The sequence below is a fragment of the Callithrix jacchus genome, chromosome 17 (genome assembly GCF_049354715.1).
Source record: "Callithrix jacchus isolate 240 chromosome 17, calJac240_pri, whole genome shotgun sequence".
NCBI lineage: Eukaryota > Metazoa > Chordata > Mammalia > Primates > Cebidae > Callithrix > Callithrix jacchus.
The window spans coordinates 5,075,026-5,100,676 of NC_133518.1; the positions used below are offsets into that span (position 1 = coordinate 5,075,026).

Genomic DNA, 25,651 nt, shown 5'->3' on the forward strand with positions numbered 1-25,651 from the left:
GAGTTTGCTCTGTAATTTAACTTTGACAATTTTATGTAATTATTTTACTAGTATCTTCTTGAAAGAGTTGTAGGGTTTATGGGATTGGCTTGAAACCAGTTTCTGGAGATTTGAATCCCTTTTTCATTTAAGATTTTACATAGGCTGATTCTTTGCATGTGTAATAAAAATGGAGACAGCTATAAAGTCATTATTAGTTATTTAATTGTTCAATGGGAAAAACTTTCATTTTGAGAAAGAGGCTTCTCAGACTATGAAGGCTGTCAGTACCTCTGCAGTTAATGAGATGAATGAGCCTGCAGATGAAATAATATCTCATGCAGTGATGCATCGGGGTAGTTGGAGTATCATCCAGGTATTCCAGATAGGCTGAGAAAATGTGGTGGGAAGAAAGTTAAGTTTACACCTACAAATATAATGGTGAAGTGATTTTTAGCATAGGTTTGCTTAAGTGTGTAGCCTGCAAATAGAGGGAGCCAGTGGATTAAGCCTGCTATCATGGCAAACACTGTCCCTATTGATAGGACATAGTGGAAATGGGCTAATATATAATGTGTGTCATGTAAAATAATGTCTAATGATGAATTGGCTGATAGAATTCCTGTTAAGCCACGTATTGTGGAGAGAAAGATAAAGTCTAGAGCTCAGAGTGTTGCAGGAGACCATTTAATGTTGCCACCGTGTGATGTGGCCAATCAGCTAAAGACTTTTACTCCGGTAGGGATAATGATACTTACAGTGGTGGAGGAAAAGTATGCTCGTGTATCTGTACCTATTCCTACTGTGAATATGTGGTGATCCCATATGATAAAGCCTAGGAAACCAACTGATATTATGGCTCATATTCTACCTATACCCAGATGGTTCTTTTCTGCTGGTATAGTATGTTACAATAAAAGAAATCATTCCAAAATCTGGTAGGATAAGGATTTAGACTTCGGGGTGCCCAAAGAATCAAAATAAATGTTGGTATAGAATAGGGTCACCTCCACTAGCAGGATCAAAAAAGGTATTATTAAGGTTACAGTTAGTAATATAGTAATATCAGTGGTTGGAACAGGGAGAGAAAGAAGTAGAGTAACTGCTATAATAAGGATGGATCAGACAAAAAGGGGTGTTTGGTATTGGCTTATGGCTGGAGGTTTTATATTAATAATTATGGTAATAAAATTTATGATTCCTAGGATAGAACAAATACCTGCTAGGTGGAGTGAGAAGATAGTTAAATCTACGGAGGCTCCTGTGTGTGCCAGACTTCCTGCTGGGGAAGGATAGATTGTTCAGCCGGTTCCAGCACCGGCTTCTAGTACTGAGGACACAAGTAGGAGTAGAAGGGATGTGGGGAGAAGTCAGAAGCTTCTGTTATTTATTTGAAGGAATGCTATATCAGGGCACCGATTATAGAGGGAAAACTCAGTTGCCAAAGACTCCGGTCATGATTGGTATTACTATGAAGAAAATTATAATAAGTGTGTGAGTGGTGACAGTAAAATTATAGATATGGTGGTCTCCTAGTAGGATTGCTGGCTGGCCTAATTCTGATGGAATTAAGAGGCTTAGGGCTGTGCCTACTATTCCTGCTTGTACACTCAGTAATAGATGTAATGTTCTGATATCTTTATGATTAGTTGAAAATAATCAGTAGTTGATGAACATAGGTAGAAAAAGGTAAAATGGCTGAGGAAGCATTCGACTGTAAATCTAAAGACAGGGGAATAGGCCTCTTTTTACCAGTCCAGCGGAGATACTATCATATTGAATTGCAAATTCAAAGCAGCAGCTTCAATCCTGCTGGGACTTCTCCTGCCTTTTTTTTTCTTATGGCAGGAGAAGCAGATTGAAGCCAGTTGACAAGTTATTTAGCTGTTAACTAAATTTTTGTGCGTTAAAGTCCCATCCATCTAGGAAGGGCTTGGTTTAATGAAAGTAGTTGATTTGCATTCAAGTGATGCAGAGTAAAGTTTTGCAGTACATAAAATTGATACAGAAATTAAGTATAATTTACTTCCTGAGGGCTTTGAAGGCTCTTAGTTGTGATTAATATTGACAGGGTTATATGTAGAAGGAGAGTGAAAAAAATGATCAGTGGAGGAAGGAACAGTATGGGTTTTATGTTTTCAAATTGTCGTTCTATTTTTATGTTGTTGGATGTAGGAAATATTGTTATTGAAATAGAGTAAATTAGGCATATGTGAAAGTATAGATTTTGTAGTTATTATCGCTATAGTAATTGGAATAATTGGGTTATTGTTTTTGTTAACTCTTGTTAGCTTTCTTATTTAGGAGAGACTCCTATTAATGGTGGTATGCCTCTTAGGGATAATAGAATTACTGCAATAATAGGTATTAATTACATTAGTTTATTTTGGGTGTGGGATAGTGATAGCGTTTTAGTATTCAAGTTTAAGTTAAGTATTATGGATATAGAAGCTGTTAGAATATAGTAGATAAGTAAGTTTAGGATGGTGATGTTTGGGTCATAGGTTAATACTGCTATTACTCATCCTATATGGGTAATCGAAGCATAGGCTTGGATTTTACATAGTTGTGTTTGATTAAGTCCTCCTCAGCTGCCAATTATAATGGTTAAAATTGAAATTAATAGGAGGTTATTTGTGTTGATTGATGGAAAGATTTGAAGTTACATGAGATGGGAGGTAGTTTTTGCCATGTGAGGAGAAGTATGGCAGGTATTGGGGGGTTTCTCAGCTTACCTCTGGGAGTCAAAAGTGAAAGGGGGGGCTATTCCTTGTTTTATTGCCAGAGCTATTATTATGGGTGAAAGGTGGTTAATGTGAGGGGTAATTGTTCATTTTCCGGAGGGCATGTTGTTAGAAAGAATAGCTATTTTAAGAATTATGATGTGCTTGCTTGTGTTAGGAAGTTTTGGTGGCTGCTTCTGTGGAGCGGTGGCTTATGTTTTTTATTAGGATCGGCATGGTGGCTGATAAATTTATTTCTGAACCTGCACAGATGAGGAATCAGTGTGAGCATAATTGTGTAATGAAAGTTCCTGTAAAAATAGCAAGGGAGATGGTGAGTTGAGCTAGTGGGTTAATTAGCACAGGAAGGATTAAACCAACATTTTTGGGATATGGGCCCAATAAGCTTGTTTAGCTGACCTTACTTTAGTGCATAATACATAGCACGGAAAGTTTTGAATTCTCAGGTGTGGGTTCAATTTCTATAGCCTTAAAATAAAGAGGATTTAAAACTCTATAATTTACTCTATCAAAGTAACTCTTTTTTTCTGGACACATTTCTTGTGTTTGGGGTGGGATGCTGGACATTAGAATAGGTATTGAGATAGATATCATATGCATAGTGCTAGTGTAAGTGATAAAAAATTTTTTCATAATAAATGTATTAGCTGGTCATAGGAGAACTGAGGATTCATTTAAATTCATAAAAATAGGGTGGTTAAGAGAAGGGTTTGGTGATTAAATTTATTGTGTAAAGTTCTGGTGAAATTATGGTGTGGAGTGCTCCTAGAAAAATAGTGTAGTTAAGGCATTTATTATAATATTTATGTATTCCACTATAAAGGAGAGTGAATGAACCTGCAGCATATTCAGTGTTGAAACCTGAGATGAGTTCTGATTCTCCTTCTCTTAGGACCAAAGGAGCTTGATTGGTTTCTGCTAATGTGGAGATAAATCATATTATGGCTAGGAGTCAGGATGGTAGAAGTCAGAAATGTTCTTGTGTTGTAATGAGTGTATATAAAATGTAGGACTGATAATGGAATGATGGCTAGGGTGACTTCATGTGAAATTGTCTGGGTTACAGTCTGTAATGCACCAATTGGTGCACAGTTTGAATTGGGTACTCATCCGGATCATAGAATGGAATAAAAATGGCCAGGCTTGATGTAGCTAATATAAATAGAAGGCCTAAGTTGAAATTGATTGGGGGATCTGGTCTGGGGAGAAGAGCTCATAGGAGGGCAATGGAAAGGGCTAAGGTAGGAGCAGTTATGTAAAGGGTTATAGTAGATGTGGAGGGTCATAAAGATTCTTTTATGAAAAGTTTCATTGGCGAATGGTTGAAGTATTGTGTAGGGACCTATGATGTTGGGCCCTTTACATAGTTGTATATAGCCTAGAATTTTTTGTTTGATGAGTGTTAGAAATGCCGATTAGGGCAGGAATACTTAGGAGGAGGAGGTTCATCATGAACTTGGTGTTAAGAAGAGGAACTGAACCTCTGGGTGTAAAGCTTTGAGTCTTATGTGGGTACTGGGCTCTGCCATCTTAATGAACCCTGTTCTCAGGCAGGGAAAATTGTTAGATTGAGATAATATCATCTGTTGGGTTTGGGCACTTTGTAAAGTAGGCTCTATTTCTCTTGTTCATTCATACTGGGAGAAATATTGAATACATAAAAACCTACCTGGGTGTCTCTGGTCTGAACTCACATCATGTGGTACTTAAATTGTTTGAAAAACGAACCTTTAATAGTGGCTGCACCATTGGGATATCCTGATCTAACATTGAGGTGGTCAACCCCATTGTCGATATGAACTCTAGAATAGGATTTTTCTCCTATCCATACGGTAACTTGGTCCGTTGACCAAGTTATTGGGCCAATGTCTGTTAATTTAGTTAGACTAGCGTGGTCTTAGTTTATACTGTTTGGAGGTTGCTGTACACCAAGGTCACCCCAACCAAAATTTTTAATGCATGGATGATAAGTTAATGCCTGTATGTTTTTTGAGTGTTGTTTGTGTTAGGAAATTGAAGCTCCATAGGATCTTCTCATCTTATTTGGTCATATCCACCTCTTCAGGGATGGATCAGTTTCACTGATGAAAAGTAAGAGACAGTTAGACCCTTGTGTGGCCATTCATACAAGTCCCTATTTGGGGAACAAGTGATTATGCCACCTTTACACAGTCAGGGTACCACAGCCATTGAACATATGTCACTGGGCAGGCAGTGCCTCTAATACTGGTAATGCTTGAGGTAATGTATTTGGTAAACAGGTGGGGGTAAGGTTTGCCGAGTTCTTTTACTTTTTTAAATCTTTCCTTAAGGACATGCCTGAGTTGGGTTAACAGTTTAATATGGTGTTTAGAATATAAGTTATTATAGTTGGGCTGTTATTTCAGTCTGATATAAACTTACACAGGAGAGAATGCTTTTGTTACTTATATTAACATTGTTGCTTCTACTAATAGATTAGTGCAATGTGATGTTAGGTGTTCAGTAAAGTGAGTAGAATTGAAATACTTAAATATTGAGCTCGAACACTTTCTTAATTGGTGGCTGCTTTTAGGTCAACTATGGTAATGAAGTTTTTTACTCTCTTTAAAAGGTTATTTCCTAGGGAGAGAAGAGCTGTCCCTCTTTAACAGTTAAACTTAACCATTAGTCAACCTCCTATAACTGGTCCAGATATACCAAGAGGCAATATTCTTGTGCTTGAATCATCCCAGAGCCATGAGCCAGGCAACTAGGGATGACCCCTATAGCCCAACGCCTACTAAAATTGTTCAAGCTAGCCAAACCCAATCTTGCCCTGCCTGTTTCCTATAGAACCCCCAGTAAAGGCAGTGGCCTAAATGTTCTTGCTCTTGTCTTCTGCCTCCTGACCACCTTAGTGTCTTTCCCATGAGGCCCTGTGTGGCATGCTGTGCATCTTGTTTCTTCAGCAACTCTGAATATTAAAAATCTCTTAATGGCATCAGACTCTCCATGTTATCCTTCAGTCATCTTTGTAAATTAAGACTTGGGCACAATGTATTGGAGATTTAACCACTATTTGATTAGTTAGAAAAGGACTACCCAAAACATGAGTATTCCTATGTTTCCCTTTAAAAATTGCATTTAATATAGTTGTTGCTTTAGGAATAACCATATCTATGTTTAATGAAAAATGAAACAATCTATGTGTACTAATGGAAAAGCTTAATGGAACTCAATCTGTATGATCTAATTGTAGAGTTTGTGACTCTTATTCAGAAGTAGACACAGATAATTTGGAGAATTTTTCCTCTCTTATGTGTGTCTGAAATTTAATTTTTTAAGGAAAAGCTGGAAGTAGAATAATCAGCCAGCTGATTATAAGAGCTAGTAAGCATTGCTTCACACAGAATATTTTTTTTATTTATTTGTAGCTTTAGGGTTTTTTTTTCCCACTAATGTTTTATAGATTTTAATGTGTAGAAGTTTTAACTCCTTGGTTAAATTTGTTCCTTCGTATTTTATGTTTGGATGCAATTGTAAATGGGATTTTTTAAAAATTTCCTTTTTGGATAGTTCATTGTGTATATAGAAACACAACCCATTTTTGTATGTTGATTTTGTATCTTGTAACCTTACTGAATTTGTTTATTAGTTTTAGTAGTTTTTGATGGAGTTGTTGGGGTTTTCTATATGTAAGAGTATGTTATCTGCAAATGGATAATTGTACGTTTTTTGTTTCTGATTTGCATGTCTCATATGTCTTTTTATGGCCTACTTGCTCTGGCTGTGACTTCTGGGTATAATACTGAGAACTGATGTGAGTTGGCTTCCTTGTTTCATTCCTGATCTTTGAGGAAAAATTTTCAACTTTTTAACATTGAGTATGTTAGTCTATAAACTTATGGTCTATGGCCTTCATTGTGTTGAGATACATTCCTTCTGTGTTTCATTTGTGGAGAGATTTTTTTTTTAATTATGAGGATGTTGAATTACATGGAATGCTTTTTCTGTACTATTAAGATAGTTATATTTTTATCCCACATTCTGTTAAATTGACGTATCAAATTGTACATATTGAACTATATTTGTATCTCAGAGATCACAGTATATAATTGTTTTAACATGCTGTCAAATTAGGTTTGCTAGTATTTTGTTGTGGATTTTTGCATCTTTGTTTACCAGGAATTTTGGCCTGTACTTTTCTTTGCTTGTAGTGTACTTGTCTGCCTTTGGTAGCAGGGTAATGCTGACCTTATAAAATTAGTTTGTAAATGTTCCCTATCATTCAATTTCTTTTTGAAGCTTGCGAGAAAGATTAACAATTATTCTACTGTAAATGTTAGAGTTTGCCAGCGTATCCATCAGGTCCTGGACTTTTTCTTTGTTAGGAGTTTTTGATTACTGATTTCATCTCGTTACTCTTTATTTGTCTCCTCTTAGTTTCATTTTTTTCATGGTTTAATATTATTGGATGTATGTTTCTGGGAATTTATCCATTTCTTTTAGGTTATCCAATTTGTGCATAATTGTTCATAGTCTCTTATGATCCTTTGTTTTTCTTTGTTACCAGTTATAATGTCTTATAATTATACTTATCTGAGAGTCATCTCCTTTTTTCTCCTTTTGAAGATTTGTCAGTGTTATCTTTCCAAAAGCAAATCTTAGTTTTGTTGATCTTTCTGTTGTCATTCTAGACTCTATTTCATTTTTTTCTGCTCCATTCTTTCTTATTTTCTTACTTCTGCTGACTTTGTATTTAGTTGCTCTTTTCTAGTTATTTGAGGTATAATATTAGATTGTTCATTTGAAATATTTCTCTTTTTTTAAATGTAGGCACTTGTCGCTATAAACTTCCCTTTTAGAACTGCTTTTACACCATCTCATAAGGGTCATATGTCGTTTTTCCATTTTCACTTGTGTCAAGATACTTTTTCACTTTCTTTTTTGATTCCTTCTCTGACTCAGTATTCAGGAGTATGTTGTTTAATTTCTACGTATTTGTAAATTTGGGATTTTTCTCCTGTTATTTATTTCTAATTTAATACCATTGTGAGTGGAAAGGATGTTTAATATTATTTCAGTCTTCTTAAATTTGTTAAGGCTTATTTTGTAGTCTAACATAGGATCTATGCTAGAAATTGTTTTATGTTCATTTTAAAAGAGTATATATTCTGTTGCAGTTCATTGAAATGTTAGGTTTATATTTGATAGGTTCATTTGGTCTATACTGTTGTTAAAGTTGGCTGGGTCCTTATGGTTTTCTGTCTGGATGACCTGTATATTGTTGAAAGTGAGATGTGGAAATCCTCTACCATTACTGTATTGCCGTCTGTCTCCCTTCAAATCTGGTAATATTTGCCTCATGTACTTAGGTGCTTCATTGTTGGCTGCATATACATTATAATAGTTATATCCACTTGATGAATTGAAACCTTTTTAATTATATAATGACCTCTCTTGTGACAATTTTTGACTTAAAGTCGATTTTTTTTTGTTTCTTGTTGTTTTTAATTGTACTTTAGGTTCTGGGGTACATGTGCAGATCATGCAGGATTGTTGTGTAGGTACACACATGGCAACATGGTTTGCTGCCTCCATCTCCCCGTCACCCACATCTGGCATTTCTCCCCATTTTATCCCTCCCTGATTTCTTTAACACCCTGCTGTCCTTCCTTGCCCCCCACAACAGACCCCAGTGTGTGATGCTCCTCTCCCTGTGTCTATGTGTTCTCATTGTTTAACACCTGCCTATGAGTGAGAATATGCAGTGTGTGATTTTCTGTTCTTCTGTCAGTTTGCTGAGAAGGATGGTTACCAAATTCATCCATGTTCCCACAAAGGAAACGAACTTATCATTTTTTATGGCTGCATAGTATTCCACGGTGTACATGTGCCACATTTTGCTTGTCCAGTCTATGGCAGATAGGCATTTGGGTTGGTTCCAAGTCTTTGCTATTGTAAACAGTGCCACTATTAATATATGTGTACATGTGTCTTTATAATAGAATGACTTATAATCCTTTGGGTATATACCCAGTAACGGAATTGCTGGGTCAAATGGAATTTCTATTTCTAGGTCCTTCAGGAATCGCCACACTGTCTTCCACAATGGCTGAACTAGTTCACACTCTCACCAACAGTGTAAAAGTGTTCCTATTTCTCCACATCCTCTCCAACATCTGTTGTCTCCAGATTTTTTAATGATCACCATTCTAACTGGCATGAGGTGGTATCCCAGTATGGTTTTGATTTGCATTTCTCTAATAATCAGTGATGAGCATTTTTTAATATGTTTGTTGGCCTCATATATGTCTTCTTTTGAAAAACGTCTGTTCATATCCTTCTCCTACTTTTGGATGGGTTTGTTTTTTTTCTTGTAAATCTGTTTTAGTTCTTTGTAGATTTTGAATATTAGCTCTTTGTCAGATGGGTAGATTGCAAAAAATTTTTCCCATTCTGTTGGTTGTGGGTTCACTCTAATCATTGTTTCTTTTGCTGTACAGAAACTCGGGAGTTTGCTTAGGTCCCGTTTGTCTATTTTGGCTTTTGTTGCCAATGCTTTTGATGTTTTGGTCATGAAGTCCTTGCCTATGCCTATGTTCTAAGTGGTTTTGCCTTGGTTTTCTTCTAGGGTTTTTATGGTGTTAGGTATTATGTTTGAGTCTTTAATCCATCTGGAGTTGATTTTAGTGTAAGGTGTTAGAAAGGGGTCCGGTTTCTGTTTTCTGCAAATTGTTAGGCAGTTTTTCCAACACCATTTATTAAACAGGAAATCCTTTCCCCATTGGTTGTTTTCGTCAGATTGTTAAAGACCAGATGGTTGTAGATGTGTGAGGTTGCCCCCAAGACCTCTGTTCTGTAATTTTGTTTGATATGTGTATAGACACCTATGCTCTTCTTTGATTATGTTTTTTTTTTAATTTTTATTGGATTTTAGGTTTTGGGGTACATGAGCAGAGCATGCAAGACAGTTGCGTAGGTACACACATGGCAGTGTGCTTTGCTTTTCTTCTCCCCTTCACCCACATTTGGCATTTCTCCCCAGGCTATCCCTCCCCACCTCCCCCTCCCACTGGCCCTCCCCTTTTCCCCCCAATAGACCCCAGTGTTTAGTACTCCCCTTTCTGTGTCCATGTGTTCTCATTTTTCATCACCCACCTATGAGTGAGAATATGCAGTGTTTCATTTTCTGTTCTTGTGTCAGTTTGCTGAGGATCATGTTCTCCAGATTCATCCATGTCCCTACAAACAACACAAACACATCATTTCTGATTGCTGCATAATATTCCATGGTGTATATGTGCCACATTTTTCCAATCCAGTCTATTATCAATGGGCATTTGGGTTGATTCCAGGTCTTTGCTATTGTAAACAGTGCTGCAATGAACATTCGTGTACATGTGTCCTTATAGTAGAACGATTTACAGACTTTTGGATATATACCCAGTAATGGGATTGCTGGGTCAAATGGAATTTCTATTTCTAAGACCTTGAGGAATCGCCACACTGTCTTCCACAATGGTTGAACTAATTTACACTCCCACCAACAGTGTAAAAGTGTTCCTTTTTCTCCACATCCTCTCCAGCATCTTTTGTCTCCAGATTTTTTAATGATCGCCATTCTAACTGGCGTGAGATGGTATCTCAGTGTGGTTTTGATTTGCATCTCTCTGATGACCAGTGACGAGCATTTTTTCATATGATTGTTGGCCTCATATATGTCTTCTTTCGTAAAGTATCTGTTCATATCCTTTGCCCACTTTTGAATGGGCTTGTTTTTTTCCTGTAAATCTGTTTGAGTTCTTTGTAAATTCTGGATATCAGCCCTTTGTCAGACGGGTAGACTGCGAAAATGTTTTCCCATTCTGTTGGTTGCCGATCCACTCTAGTGACTGTTTCTTTTGCCGTGCAGAAGCTGTGGAGTTTCATGAGGTCCCATTTGTCTATTTTGGCTTTTGTTGCCAATGCTTTTGGTGTTTTGTTCATGAAGTCCTTGCCTACTCCTATGTCCTGGATAGTTTTGCCTAGATTTCCTTCTAGGGTTTTTATGGTGCCAGGTCTTATGTTTAAGTCTTTAATTCAACTGGAGTTAATTTTAGTGTAAGGTGTCAGGAAGGGGTCCAGTTTCTGCTTTCTGCACATGGCTAGCCAGTTTTCACAACACCATTTGTTAAACAAGGAATCCTTTCCCCATTGCTTGTTTTTGTCAGGTTTATCAAAGATTGTATAGTTGTATGTATGTTGTGTTGCCTCCGGTGCCTCTGTTTTGTCCCATTGGTCTATATCTCTGTTTTGGTACCAGTACCATGCTGTTTTGATTACTGTAGTCTTGTAGTATAGTTTGAAATCCAGTAGTGTGATGCCCCCCGCTATGTTCTTTTTGCTTAGAATTGACTTGGATATGCGGGCTCTCTTTTGGTTCCATATGAAGTTCATGGAGGTTTTTTCCAGTTCTGTGAAGAAAGTCAATGGTAGCTTGATGGGGATAGCGTTGATTCTGTAAATTACTTTGGGCAGTATAGCCATTTTCACGATATTAATTCTTCCTAACCATGAACATGGAATGTTTCTCCATCTGTTTGTGTCCTCTCTAATTTCATTGAGCAGTGGTTTGTAGTTCTCCTTGAAGGAGGTCTCTTACGTTCCTGTGAGTTGTATTCCAAGGTATTTTATTCTTTTTGTAGCAATTGCGAATGGCAGTTCGCTCTTGATTTGGCTTTTTTTTAAGTCTGTTATTGGTGTAGACGAATGCTTGTGATTTTTGCACATTGATTTTATATCCTGAGACTTTGCTGAAGTTGCTTATCAGTTTCAAGAGTTTTTGGGCAGAGGCAATGGGGTCTTCTAGGTATACTATCATGTTGTCTGCAAATAGAGACAATTTGGCTTCCACCTTTCCTATTTGAATACCCTTTATTTCTTTTTCTTGCCTGATTTCTCTGGCTAGAACTTCCAGTACTATATTGAATAGGAATGGTGAGAGAGGGCATCCTTGTCTAGTGCCAGATTTCAAAGGGAATGCTTCCAGTTTTTGCCCATTCAGTATGATATTGGCTGTTGGTTTGTCGTAAATAGCTTTTATTACTTTGAGATACGTTCCATCGATACTGAGTTTATTGAGGGTTTTTAGCATAAAGGGCTGTTGAATTTTGTCAAATGCCTTCTCTGCGTCAATTGAGATAATCATATGGTTTTTGCTTTTGGTTCTGTTTATGTGGTGAATTACGTTGATAGACTTGCGTATGTTGAACCAGCCTTGCATCCCTGGGATGAATCCTACTTGATCATGATGAATAAGTTTTTTGATTTGCTGTTGCAATCGGCTTGCCAATATTTTATTGAAGATTTTTGCATCTATGTTCATCATGGATATTGGCCTGAAGTTTTCTTTTCTCGTTGGGTCTCTGCCGGGTTTTGGTATCAGGATGATGTTGGTCTCATAAAATGATTTGGGAAGGATTCCCTCTTTTTGGATTGTTTGAAATAGTTTTAGAATGAATGGTACCAGCTCCTCCTTATGTGTCTGGTAGAATTCGGCTGTGAACCCGTCTGGACCTGGGCTTTTTTTGTGTGGTAGGCTCTTAATTGCTGCCTCAACTTCAGACCTTGTTATTGGTCTATTCATAGTTTCAGCTTCCTCCTGGTTTAGGCTTGGGAGGACACAGGAGTCCAGGAATTTATCCATTTCTTCCAGGTTTACTAGTTTATGCACATAGAGTTGTTTGTAATATTCTCTGATGATGGTTTGAATTTCTGTGGAATCTGTGGTGATTTCCCCTTTATCATTTTTTATTGCATCTATTTGGTTGTTCTCTCTTTTCTTTTTAATCAATCTGGCTAGTGGTCTGTCTATTTTGTTGATCTTTTCAAAAAACCAGCTCTTGGATTTATTGATTTTTTGAAGGGTTTTTCGTGTCTCAATCTCCTTCAGCTCAGCTCTGATCTTAGTAATTTCTTGTCTTCTGCTGGGTTTTGAGTTTTTTTGATCTTGCCCCTCTAGCTCTTTCAATTTTGACGATAGGGTGTCAATTTTGGATCTCTCCATTCTCCTGATATGGGCACTTATTGCTATATACTTTCCTCTAGAGACTGCTTTAAATGTGTCCCAGAGGTTCTGGCACGTTGTGTCTTCGTTCTCATTGGTTTCGAAGAACTTCTTTATTTCTGCCTTCATTTCGTTGTTTACCCAGTCAACATTCAAGAGCCAGTTGTTCAGTTTCCATGAAGCTGTGCAGTTCTGGGTTGGTTTCTGTGTTCTGAGTTCTAACTTGATTGCACTATGGTCTGAGAGGCTGTTTGTTATGATTTCAGTTGTTTTGCATTTGTTGAGCAGTGCTTTACTTCCAATAATGTGGTCAATTTTAGAGTAGGTGTGATGTGGTGCTGAGAAGAATGTGTATTCTGTGGATTTGGGGTGGAGAGTTCTGTAAATGTCTATCAGGTTTGCTTGCTCCAGGTCTGAGTTCAAGCCCTGGATATCCTTGTTGATTTTCTGTCTGGTTGATCTGTCTAATATTGACAGTGGAGTGTTAAAGTCTCCCACTATTATTGTGTGGGAGTCTAAGTCCTTTTGTCAGTCATTAAGAACTTGCCTTATGTATCTGGGTGCTCCTGCATTGGGTCCATATATGTTTAGGATCGTTAGCTCTTCTTGTTGTATCGATCCTTTTACCATTATGTAATGGCCTTCTTTGTCTCTTTTGATCTTTGTTGCTTTAAAATCTATTTTATCAGAGATGAGAATTGCAACTCCTGCTTTTTTTTGCTTTCCATTAGCTTGGTATATCTTCCTCCATCCCTTTATTTTGAGCCTTTGTGTATTCTTGCATGTGAGATGGGTTTCCTGTATACAGCACACTGATGGGTTTTGGATTTTTATCCAATTTGCCAGTCTGTGTCTTTTGATTGGTGCGTTTAGTCCATTTACATTTAGGGTTAATATTGTTATGTGTGAATTTGATACTGCCATTTTGATGCTAAGTGGCTGTTTTGCCTGTTAGTTGTAGATTCTTCACTATATTGATGCTCTTTAGCATTCAGTGTGATTTTGGAATGGCTGGTTCTGGTTGATCCTTTCTATGTGTAGTGCCTCTTTTAGGAGCTCTTGTAAAGCAGGCCTGGTGGTGACAAAATCTCTGAGTACTTGCTTGTTCGCAAAGGATTTTATTCTTCCTTCACTTCTGAAGCTCAGTTTGGCTGGATATGAAATTCTGGGTTGAAAGTTCTTTTCTTTAAGAATGTTGAATATTGGCCCCCACTCTCTTCTGGCTTGTAGTGTTTCTGCCGAGAGATCTGCTGTGAGTCTGATGGGCTTCCCTTTGTGGGTGACCCGACCTTTCTCTCTGGCTGCCCTTAGTATTCTCTCCTTTATTTCAACCCTGTTGAATCTGACGATTATGTGCCTTGGGGTTGCTCTTCTTGCAGAATATCTTTGTGGTGTTCTCTGTATTTCCTGCAATTGAGTGTTGGCCTGTCTTGCTAGGTGGGGGAAATTTTCCCGGATGATGTGCTGAAGAGTATTTTCCAGCTTGGATTCATTCTCTTCGTCCCCTTCTGGTACACCTATCAAACGTAGGTTAGGTCTTTTCACATAGTCCCACATTTCTTGGAGACTTTGTTCATTCCTTTTTGCGCTTTTTTCTCTAATCTAGGTTTCTCATTTTATTTCATTGAGTTGGTCTTCGACTTCAGATATTCTTTCTTCTGCTTGGTCAATTCGGCTATTGAAACTTGTGTTTGCTTCACGAAGTTCTCGTATTGTGTTTTTCAGCTCCTTTAATTCATTCATATTCCTCTCTAAGTTACCCATTCTTGTTATCATTTCCTAGAATCTTTTTTCAAATCTTATTTCAAGGTTCTTAGTTTCTTTGCATTGATTTAATACATGATCTTTTAGCTCACAAAAGTTTCTCATTATCCATCTTCTGAAGTCTAATTCCGTCATTTCGTCACAGTCATTTTCCGTCCAGCTTTGTTCCCTTGCTGGTGAGGAGTTTTGATCCTTTCTAGGAGGCGAGGTGTTCTGGTTTCGGGTGTTTTCCTCCTTTTTGCGCTGGTTTCTTCCCATCTTTGTGGATTTGTCCGCTGGTCGTCTGTGTTGTTGCTGACTTTTCGATTGGGTCTCTGAGTGGACACCCGGAATGTTGATGATGAAGTATTTCTGTTGCTTGGTTTTCCTTCTACCAGTCTAGCCCCTTCACTGTACGACTGCTGAGGTCCGCTCCAGATCCTGCTTGTCTGGGGTGCACCTCTAGCAGCTGTGGCACAGCGAGGGATGCTACCAGTTTCTTTTTCTGCTATCTTTGTCCCAGGATGATGCCTGCCTAATGTCAGTCTTTTGGATATAGAGGGGTCAGGGAGCTGCTTGAGGAGACAGTTTGTACTTTATAGGGGCTCAATTGCTGAGCTGTGAGCTCTGTTGTTCATTCAGGGCTGTTAGGCTGCTATGTTTGATTCTGCAATAACAGAGCTCATTAAAAAACCCTTTTTTTTCTCAAATGCTCTGTGTTGAGGGGTTTGGGCTTTATTTTTGGATATCCGTTGAGGTCCTGCCCAGCTAGGACGCAGACTAGCCACTCTTTGGCTGCTGAGGCTCTGCCCTGCTGTTGTGTGATTCGCCCTGTTCCTGCAGGCTCTGCTGTGGTCTCCGCCATGCCCTGTGGCGGAGTCTCTCTGTTGTAGCGGGTTGCCTCGGCAATGGCAGGCTGCATCAGCAGTGTATCTCAGCAGGTTGCCTCGGCAACGGCAGGCTGCGTCAGCAGTGGGCGTGTATCTCAGTAGGGACGGGTTGCCTCGGCACCGGCTGGCTGCGTCAGCAATGGGCGTGTATCTCAGTTGGGGAGGGTTGCCTCGGTAATTGTGGATGCCCCTCCCCCTCAGAGCGTCTCGGGCCATCTGCCTGGGGCTTGTTTGAAATCGTGGTTTTGTTCGTCCCACTGGGCCAAACCTAACGCTCTGTCCCTGCGATCCCCTGGCTGGCCCACTGTCCAAGTCTAACTCAGTCTCAAGTCCAGCCCTCTCACGTCTCCTGTTGCCGGTTCAACGGGGCACCTGGACAAGCGCGCCCTGTGTGGAGCGCTGGGTAGGGCCGGCTGCCGCCACCCCGGCTGCCGGCTTCACCAGGCGGAGGTTCTGCCTGGTGTCCCGTGTCTCCTCTTCACTTGGGAATTTCCCCATTCCGTGGGCAACAAAGATCAGTCTGGAAATGCAGCTCAGACTCACCTTTCTGCGGACACAACACGAGCTCCAATCCTGGGTTGTTCTCACAGCGCCATCTTGAGTCCTCATCTCTGATTACGTTTTTAATGGAAAATCTTATTCTGTACTTTCGTATTTAGCCTATATGTTTCCTTATAGCTAATGTGAGTTTCTTGTAGGGAGCATAGAGTTAGATCTTTTTGAACATTTATTAAGATTGCAGTGTTTTCTCTTTCTCCAAACACAGTAAGTTTGGACTCACGGGACTTCACTGTGCTAACCAGGATGGACTCAGTCTCCTAGCCTCATGATCTGCCCATCTCAGCCTCCCACTGTGCTAGGATTAGAGGCCTGAGCGACCTCCCCAGCCAAGAAGTAACTATTATTATACCAAGGCTATCTGAAAATATCTCAATTTTAGACACTTTTAATTAACAGCTTGACGTGGCACTGAATTTTAGACTTATTACCATTTTCTCCCCGAAGTTTGAAGGTATGATATCTAACTTCCAGTACTCCTGTGAAAAGTCTGGGCACATGACTATGTTTACCAATCCTTGTAATTTGATTTTTTTTTAGTTTTGCATCCTTCAAAAGAGTTCTCTGTCTCTGGTATTCTGAAATGTCCTCACGATGTTCTTTGATGTGGATCTAATTTCAACCATTGACCTAGGTACTAAGTGAACTGTTTCAAACTGGAAACTTATGCCTTGGCACATTTTCTTGAGTTAATTATCTCATGTATATCCTCTCATTTTCCATTTTCTTTTTCTTAAACTTCTATTGTTTGAATAATGAGTTATCATCCTCTTTGATTTGACCTGAAGTTTTCTCATCTTATTTCCTAATTTCTTTCACTTAATCATTTCACCCTGATTCCCTAGAAAATTTCTAAACTTTATATTATAATCCTTTTATTTATATATAAAAAACTGTTGAGCAATGCTTATATATCAGGCACTGTAAAATATTTGTTTCCCATAAAAGACAATTCCTTGCATATATCTACTATATTTGGTTTTGGTTTTCTCAATCTTTCCACTAATTTGATTTTTATTTTCTCTTCTTTAATCTGTACCCACTTGCTAGGCCCATACTTATTCTCAGTTTCCTTCCACTGATGCATTGAATAATTTATGACTCTGTTACTTCAGCACTACTTGTCCTCTTATATTAGCCTCCTCTTTCAACATGCTCTGGGTTTCCTATCAGGTGGTACCCCACTTCATTCTTTGAGACTTCTTTCCTAATTTTCACTGGGTCTGAATCAGAACTTTATCAGTAATTTTTTAGCCCTCAACCTTCACTTTCAATGATGAAGTTCATTATTGTTACCTTTTTTTGTATGGTTGCCATCAAGAGGCAAGCTTTTCTTTGTTATTAACAAAAGCCAGTAATTAGCAACCATTTAACTTATATGTTTTGAAGGAAAGAAACAATTTTACACGATAATTTTTCTGATATTTGGTAAATCAAGGAGACTTTTTAGAGCCCTTTCAATTCTTAAGGTGATTCTTAGCCTTGAGATTTCTGCTCTAGATTTCTACCCACTGGCTCATGGATCTGATCATTTGAGTTCTGTGATTGAAGCATCACTTTCTAATCTGGCCACTTCTGCAGAGTCAGAAACTGGCATCAAATAACATATATGCTTCCAGATTCATGCAAGTATTTCATTACGTAAATTTTTACAACTTCCTTTGTAGGAGCAAATCATTGCACACTACATTTTATTTTCTACCTATTCAAATATGTTTCAAATTATTCATTTATATTCACTCATTCATGTATTCCAGTTATTAAGTAGGGGTGTGTGTGTGTGTGTGATGTTAAATGACTGAAAAATAATGCATACAAAGATTAGCCTTAAAATGTTGTTTTATACTATTATACATCTGAAATGAGCTGTACAGGCAGTTTCAGGAAAGGACTACATAGCTCAAAGAAGGGAGGAGTAGGGCATGATTGCTGTCTCATTTTAATGTCTCTCTGGGCCTGGTAATTAAAAGCACTTTACATTCTTCAGATAAGTGGTTTTTTTTCCTTTTCTCAGAGTTTATTTAAGAGAAGACTACAATTGTTGAGAGTGCTTTTCTATAAGACTTGTGAAATGTGGGAGGAGAGGACTACTGTTTCTTTGTAATGTAATTTTATAAACTTGGATCTTTTAAACAGTGTGATAAGCAACCTCAATAAATATAAAGGTAATGTAACTGAAATATAAGGAATATTATAACACATACAAAGAAAAAGATATAATTGTTGTTTCTCTTATTACAGATTCCTAACCTGAAAATCTGAAATCCATAGTGCTCCGAAATCTGAAACTTTTTGAGCAACAACATGACACCACGTGTAAGAAATTCCACTTGTGAGTACTTAACACAAACTTTGTTTCGTGCGCAAAATTACTTACAATAGTTTGTAGAATTAACTTCAGGCTGTATGTATAAGGTATATATAAAGCATAACAGAATTTTACATTTAGTTTGAGGTTCCATTCCCAAGAGAGCTCATGTATATGTAAATATTCCCAAATCTGAAAAAATCAGAAATCCAGAACACTTCTTGGCCCAAGCATTTTGGATAAGGATACTCAACCTGTCAGTTGAAAATAAAATATTTTTCTTTGATAGTTTTACATGCCACGAATTTTTCTGACTCCAAACAAGCCCATGTAACTCTTGCTTCACAGATGTGTGATTTGAAGCTTAGCAGAAAACCTGCCTCCCACTTTTTCCATATTGTTTTCTAGGTATACTGCAGATAACTTGTAAAATAACGTTCTAGGGGGCTGGGCGCGGTGGCTCAAGCCTGTAATCCCAGCACTTTGGGAGGCTGAGGCGGGTGGATCACGAGGTCAACAGATCAAGACCATCTTGGTCAACATGGTGAAACCCCGTCTCTACTAAAATTACAAAAAATTAGCTGGGCACGGTGGTGCATGCCTGTAATCCCAGCTGCTCGGGAGGCTGAGGCAGGAGAATTGCCTGAACCCAGGAGGCAGATATTGTGGTGAGCCGAGATCACGCCATTGCACTCCAGCCTGGGTAGCAAGAGCGAAACTCTGTCTCAAAAAAATAAAATAAAATAACGTTCTAGGGTGTAATATATAAATCCTGCCTAAGCAAAAGCAAAAGGCGCAGGAAATAACAATAGGTATAACTTCTAACTGGCTTACTCATGCTTCTCTCCAAGGGAAAAGCCAAAAATGTGCCCCTGAGGTGGACGGCTGGTTAGTAAATTATGGGTAAGACTCTGTGCAAGACAAGAGCAACCTAAGACAGGCACAGCTGTAGGGCAGCGACCAATAGCTAAATTTATAAAAAACCAGTCTGCTCCCATGAAGGAATCGAGAAGCACTAGAAGCAGATGGAGCAGCAGCGTCATTGACAGGCAAGTACGTTGCGGGGAGGCCAGCAACGGCTAAATTCATACTGGGAGCAGACGTACCAGCAGTGTAATTGACAGGCAAGCAAGTTGCCTGTATGTATGCCTCCCAGGTGGATGGCTGGTTAGCCAATGATGGGTAAGAATCTCTGAGGCATGAGAGAAACCTAAGGCAGGCACAGCCTCTGGGAGGCCAGCAAAGGCTAAATTTACACCAGGAGCTGATGCACCAGCAGGATACTTGACAGGCAGGCAAGTAAGTTGCCTGTGTGCCCCCCAGGTGGATGGCTGGTTAGCCAATGACGGGTAAGACTCTCTGAGGGATGAGAGCAACCTAAGACAGGCACAGCCGCGGGGATGCCAGCCAAGGCTAAATTCATACCAGGAGCAGATGCACCAGCAGCGTACTTGACAGGCAAGTAAGTTGCCTGTGTGCCCCCCAGGTGGATGGCTGGTTAGCCAATGACGGGTAAGACTCTGTGAAGGACCAGAGCAACCTAAGACAGGCACAGCCGTGGGGAGGCCAGCAAAGGCTAAATTCATTCTGGGAGCAGATGCACCAGCAGCGTACTTGACAGGCAGACAAGTAAGTTGCCTGTGTGCCCCCCAGGTGGATGGCTGCTTTGCCAATGACGGGTAAGACTCTGAAGCACGAGAGCAACCTAAGACAGGCACAGCCACAGGGAGGCCAGCAAATGCTAAATTCATACCAGTTGCAGATGCACCAGCAGCGTACTTGACAGGCAGACAAGTTGCCTGTGTGCCCCCCAGGTGGATGGCTGGTTGGCCAATGACGGGTAAGACTCTCTGAAGGACCAGAGCAACCTAAGACAGGCACAGCCGCGGGGAGGCCAGCAAAGGCTAAATTCATTCTGGGAGCAGATGCACCAGCAGTGTACTTGACAGGCAGACAAGTAAGTTGCCTGTGTGCCCCCCAGGTGGATGGCTGGTTTGCCAATGACGGGTAAGACTCTCTGAAGGACGAGAGCAACCTAAGACAGGCACAGCCACGGGGAGGCCAGCAAAGGCTAAATTCATTCTGGGAGCAGATGCACCAGCAGTGTACTTGACAGGCAGACAAGTAAGTTGCCTGTGTGCCCCCCAGGTGGATGGCTGGTTTGCCAATGACGGGTAAGACTCTCTGAAGGACGAGAGCAACCTAAGACAGGCACAGCCGCGGGGAGGCCAGCAAAGGCTAAATTCATTCTGGGAGCAGATGCACCAGCAGTGTACTTGACAGGCAGACAAGTTGCCTGTGTGCCCCCCAGGTGGATGGCTGGTTGGCCAATGACAGGTAAGACTCTCTGAAGGACCAGAGCAACCTAAGACAGGCACAGCCGCGGGGAGGCCAGCAAAGGCTAAATTCATTCTGGGAGCAGATGCACCAGCAGTGTACTTGACAGGCAGACAAGTAAGTTGCCTGTGTGCCCCCCAGGTGGATGGCTGGTTTGCCAGTGACGGGTAAGACTCTCTGAAGGACGAGAGCAACCTAAGACAGGCACAGCCGCGGGGAGGCCAGCAAAGGCTAAATTCATTCTGGGAGCAGATGCACCAGCAGTGTACTTGACAGGCAGACAAGTAAGTTGCCTGTGTGCCCCCCAGGTGGATGGCTGGTTTGCCAATGATGGGTAAGACTCTCTGAAGGACGAGAGCAACCTAAGACAGGCACAGCCGCGGGGAGGCCAGCAAAGGCTAAATTCATTCTGGGAGCAGATGCACCAGCAGTGTACTTGACAGGCAGACAAGTAAGTTGCCTGTGTGCCCCCCAGGTGGATGGCTGGTTTGCCAATGACGGGTAAGACTCTCTGAAGGACGAGAGCAACCTAAGACAGGCACAGCTGCGGGGAGGCCAGCAAAGGCTAAATTCATTCTGGGAGCAGATGCACCAGCAGTGTACTTGACAGGCAGACAAGTAAGTTGCCTGTGTGCCCCCCAGGTGGATGGCTGGTTTGCCAATGACGGGTAAGATTCTCTGAAGGACGAGAGCAACCTAAGACAGGCACAGCCGCGGGGAGGCCAGCAAAGGGTAAAGGCATATCGAAAGCCATTCTGCTCCTATGAAGTACAGGAGCAGCGATAGCAGCAAATACACATGCAAGGTAATTCCCAGGCAAGGATGTTGCCAGTGAGGAGACTTGGACTCTGCATTCTGTGCATAAAAAAGATGTAAAAACTTTCTGATAATAGTATCTAGATTTTAAAGGGAAGCTTCTAAAGGGGCAAAATGTGGAAGAAAATGAAAAGTAAATGCAATAGTAGATAGTTTCAATAGTATGTATGTAAGTGGTAGTTAAATAAAAGTTCAAGTAAAGCAGAATGGGAACCCCTCTCTTTACATAGATAAGCTCACCAAAGCACATCTTCAGGTCTGCAAGCAGCACATTTCTGCATTTCCTGATCTTCCTGGATCACCTCCCCCCACCTTTTTACCCCTTACCTCAACTGCAAGTTTATAGAGTCAAATGATCAGGAAGCTTACTTTTGTAAAACCTGATTGTCATCTGAAACCAACTTCCTGCCTCAACTTCCAGCCTCAAACAGCATATAAGCTGGACTGCCTCCTTTGTTAGGCTTCCTAACCGTTTTAGGTGTGAGCCTGCTGCTATCCTGGGTGCGTCTGTAATAAAGTTCTCTTCTGTCTCAAAAGGAAAGAAAAAGATTGGTTAACTTTCATATACCAAACACATTTAGATTCAACAGTTTTCATTTTGTCATATTAGTTTTATCTATGTCTGCCTCTAGCCATCTTTTCGACTGAACCATTTAAAAATAACTTGCAGTTGCAATAAAATTTTATTTTCAAACACTTCCGGATGTATATCCTAAGAATGTCAACATAGGTTTTGAAGGAAATCAAGACCAAATGTGTTTCACTTAGTGATATAGGTAGGCTGTATTAGACCCCTTCTACCATATAATACCTTCCATGTTCTTATTTGATATTTATTGCTTGGAACATTCCAACATATAAACTAGATTCATGAAAATAAAAACACTCTGAGTATTAAAGAGGCCTACTGAGGTTTTATGGATAGGAAGAGAGCTAAGAAAGAGGATGAATGAAAACAGAACAGTGGAGCAGCGATTGTATTTGCATAGGGGAAATTTAATGATTGGATCAGTGGTCCTTAGTATGTCTTAACATAACTGATCATAGGGCCTTGGAAATTGGGAAGTAGGCCAAGGTTATGTTCTCAGGTGGACTTTATGAGCCACTTTCTTTGTTTCTTAAAGCATCCACATCTGTCACTGAAAAACAGTATTTCGCATTGTATATACATAACATGATGGTGCTATTATTTTACTAATAACCTAGTAAACACAGACATATAATTATGAGATCATGTTAGATATGGGATTTGGGCGAGCATACGAAGTATATGTCCAAGTAGAAGGGATTTCAAAATCACTCTTACTGGGTTACGATTGTGTTGTTAAAGTGCTTTGCAACTTGAAAGAGCTATTGAGAATAAAGTTTGTTATTGAGAGATCACTGTAGCTCATGGTTGTTAATGTTGTGACAGTGGAGAACATGGCCTTTTGGGAATGGGCTTCCAGGGACCAATGTATGATGTATATGTTTGAAATAGGGGAAAAATCCAAAAAGTATTTAGAGTTGCAGGACAGACTTTTAGTTTTAACATGTTTAGTGTATTCAAGTTTGGAATTTGTTTTATGTTTGTTAGAGATGGGTTCTCATTCTATTGCCCAGGCTGGAGCGCAGTGGTGTAGTCATAGCTCACTACATCCTTGAACTGTTGGGCTCAAGCAATCCTCTCACCTCAGACTCTTGAGTAGCTGGGACTACATGCATGAGCCACTGCACCTGGCTAATTAAAAATTCATTATAGTGACAGGTCTCACTGGATTACCCAGGCTGGTCTCAAAATCTTGTGCTCAAACAATTCTCCCACTCGGCTTCCAGCATGGCTGGGATGAGAGGCATGGGCCAGACACCTGGCTGTCTTTTATTTGCTGTTCATTCTATATAGTCTAGGTGTTTGGGGAATAAAAATGTGAATCATCTTAACCTTACAGTTCAGGACTTGGACTCTGTGATGGATTGAATAGTGTCCCCCACCCACCCCAAAAAAACATTCCTATGTCCACCACACTAAGAATATTAGAATGTGACTTTATTTGTAAAGAGGGTCCTTATAGATGTAAGTAGTTAGGTGAAGATTGTCATACGAGATTAGGATGGGCTCTTACAGGAAGAGAAGAGGACCCACAGATTCATGGAGGTATAGAGAGAATACCACGTGAAGACATTGGCAGGGATTGGAGTGATGTGCCTATAAGCCAAGAAACACCAAGGATTAGTGGCAACCACTGGATATATATAGAAAGAGACATGGAACAGATTCTCTCTCAGAACCTCCAGAGGAAACAAACCTGCTAGAAGTTTGATTTTGGGAGTTTAAGAGAATAAATTTTTATTGTTTTAAGTTACCTACTTTTTGATCATATATATTTTTTACTTTTAAAACAATTTTTAAAAATTTTTACAAAATTATGGGGTACATGTGAAAATTTATTACATATATGTAATGTATAAGTCATTCAAGGATATATAGGGTGCCCATCACCCAAGGACAATACATTTTTGTTAACTGTAGTCGCCCTATTCTGCTATCAAGCATTAAATTTATTCCTTCCTTTTAACTATGTTTGTACACCTTAACCCACTTATCTTCCCCCTTTCTCTCATGTACCTGTCCCAATATCTGTTATCTCTTTCCACTCTCTACCTCCCCCCACGTGATGAAATGTTTTAGCTCCGACTTGTGAGAACCTGTGATACTTGTATTTTTTCTTTTTTTCTTGAGATGGAGTCTTGCTCTGTTGCCAGGCTAGAGCACAGTGGCTCAGTCTTGGCTCACTGCAGCCTCTCCCTCCTGGGTTCAAGCAATTCTTCTGCCTGAGTAGCTGGGACTACAGGTGCGTGCCAAACGCCCAGATAATTTTTGTATTTTTAGTAGAGATGGTGCTTCACCATGTTGGCCAAGATGGTCTCAATCTCTTGACCTCGTGATCCAACCGCCTTGGCCTCTCAAAGTGCTGGGATTACAGGCATGAGCCACTGCACCTGGCCAATAATTGTATTTTTGTGCCTAGCTTATTTTGCTTAAGATAACATCTTCAGTTCCACCCATGTTGCTCTAAATGACAAGATCTTGTTATTTTTTTATGGTTGAATAGTATTCCATTGTGTATATACACAACTTTTTATTCACTTATTGGTGGACACTTAGGTTGATTCTGTTATCTTTGCTAGTTTGAATAGTGCTGTAGTAAACGTGAGCATAGATTTTTATTTGATATAAATTTTCTTTGGGTTAGATACTCAATGGCATTGCTAGATCAAATGGTAACTCTATTTTTAGATTAGATAGAATGCTCAATAAAAGAAATTTGGTCCATTTGGGATAAAGTCCAGTTTAAATCCTGTTTCTGTGTTTATTTTATATATGTACATGATCAGTCTAATGCTGCGAGTGGGGTGTTAAAGTTCCCCACCATTATTTTATTTTACTTATTTAGAGCTAGCAATATTCACTTCATAAATCTGTGTACTTCAGTGTGGGATATATATATATATATATATATATACACACACATATAATATCTTCTTTCTGATTTCATTCCTTTATTATTGTATAATGAGTTTCTTTGTCTTTTTGCCAACAATCCCATTATTGGATATATACCCAAAGGATTGTAAATTGTTCTGTTATAAAGGCACATGCTCATGTATTTTCACAATAGCAAAGATCTGGAACCAACCCAAATGCTCATCAAGCATAGAATGGATGAAAAAAATGTCACATATATACACCACAGAGTACTATGCAGCCATGCAAAAGGATGAGCTTATTTCCTTCGCCAGAACATGGATGAATCTGGAAACCATCATTCTCAGCAAACTGACACAAGAACAGGAAACCAAACATCACATGTTCTCACTCTTAAGTGGTTGTTGAGCAATGAGAACACATGATACAGGGAGGGGAACATCACACACTGGGGTCTGTTGTGGGTGGAGGGATAGGGGAGGGATAATATTGGGAGAATACCTAATGTAGGCGACTGGTGGATAGAGGCAGCAAACCACCATGTGTGTGCATACCAATGTGCTTGTGCACATGAGCAGGTGAACCAGAGTGAGTGTGACTGCTCCATCCCTGGCCAGAGGGCTCCCTGCAGGTTTCAGGCCCCCCACTGCTCTCTAGGCCATAGACTCAGAGGGAAAGCCTGTGTGTGTTGCAGTGATCCAGGCCTGGGCCACAGGTAGGGAAGAGGCCCAGGCTGGCAGATAGGAGGCATGGTTGCCCATGGGGCAGAATAACCACAGACAAGCCCTGCCTGTCCCTGCC

At 39.9% G+C, this 25,651-nt stretch overlaps 1 long non-coding RNA gene across 1 annotated transcript in view; it reads left to right on the top strand.

Moving 5' to 3' along the window:
- The window catches only part of LOC128930975 (uncharacterized), a 45,057-nt gene extending 20,202 nt beyond the window's left edge, over positions 1-24,855 (top strand). Inside the window, exon 4 of the long non-coding RNA XR_013528321.1 lies at positions 18,165-24,855. This is a non-coding gene — a long non-coding RNA (uncharacterized LOC128930975). The remainder of the gene's footprint in view (positions 1-18,164) is intronic.
- The last annotated feature ends 796 nt before the right edge of the window (positions 24,856-25,651 follow it).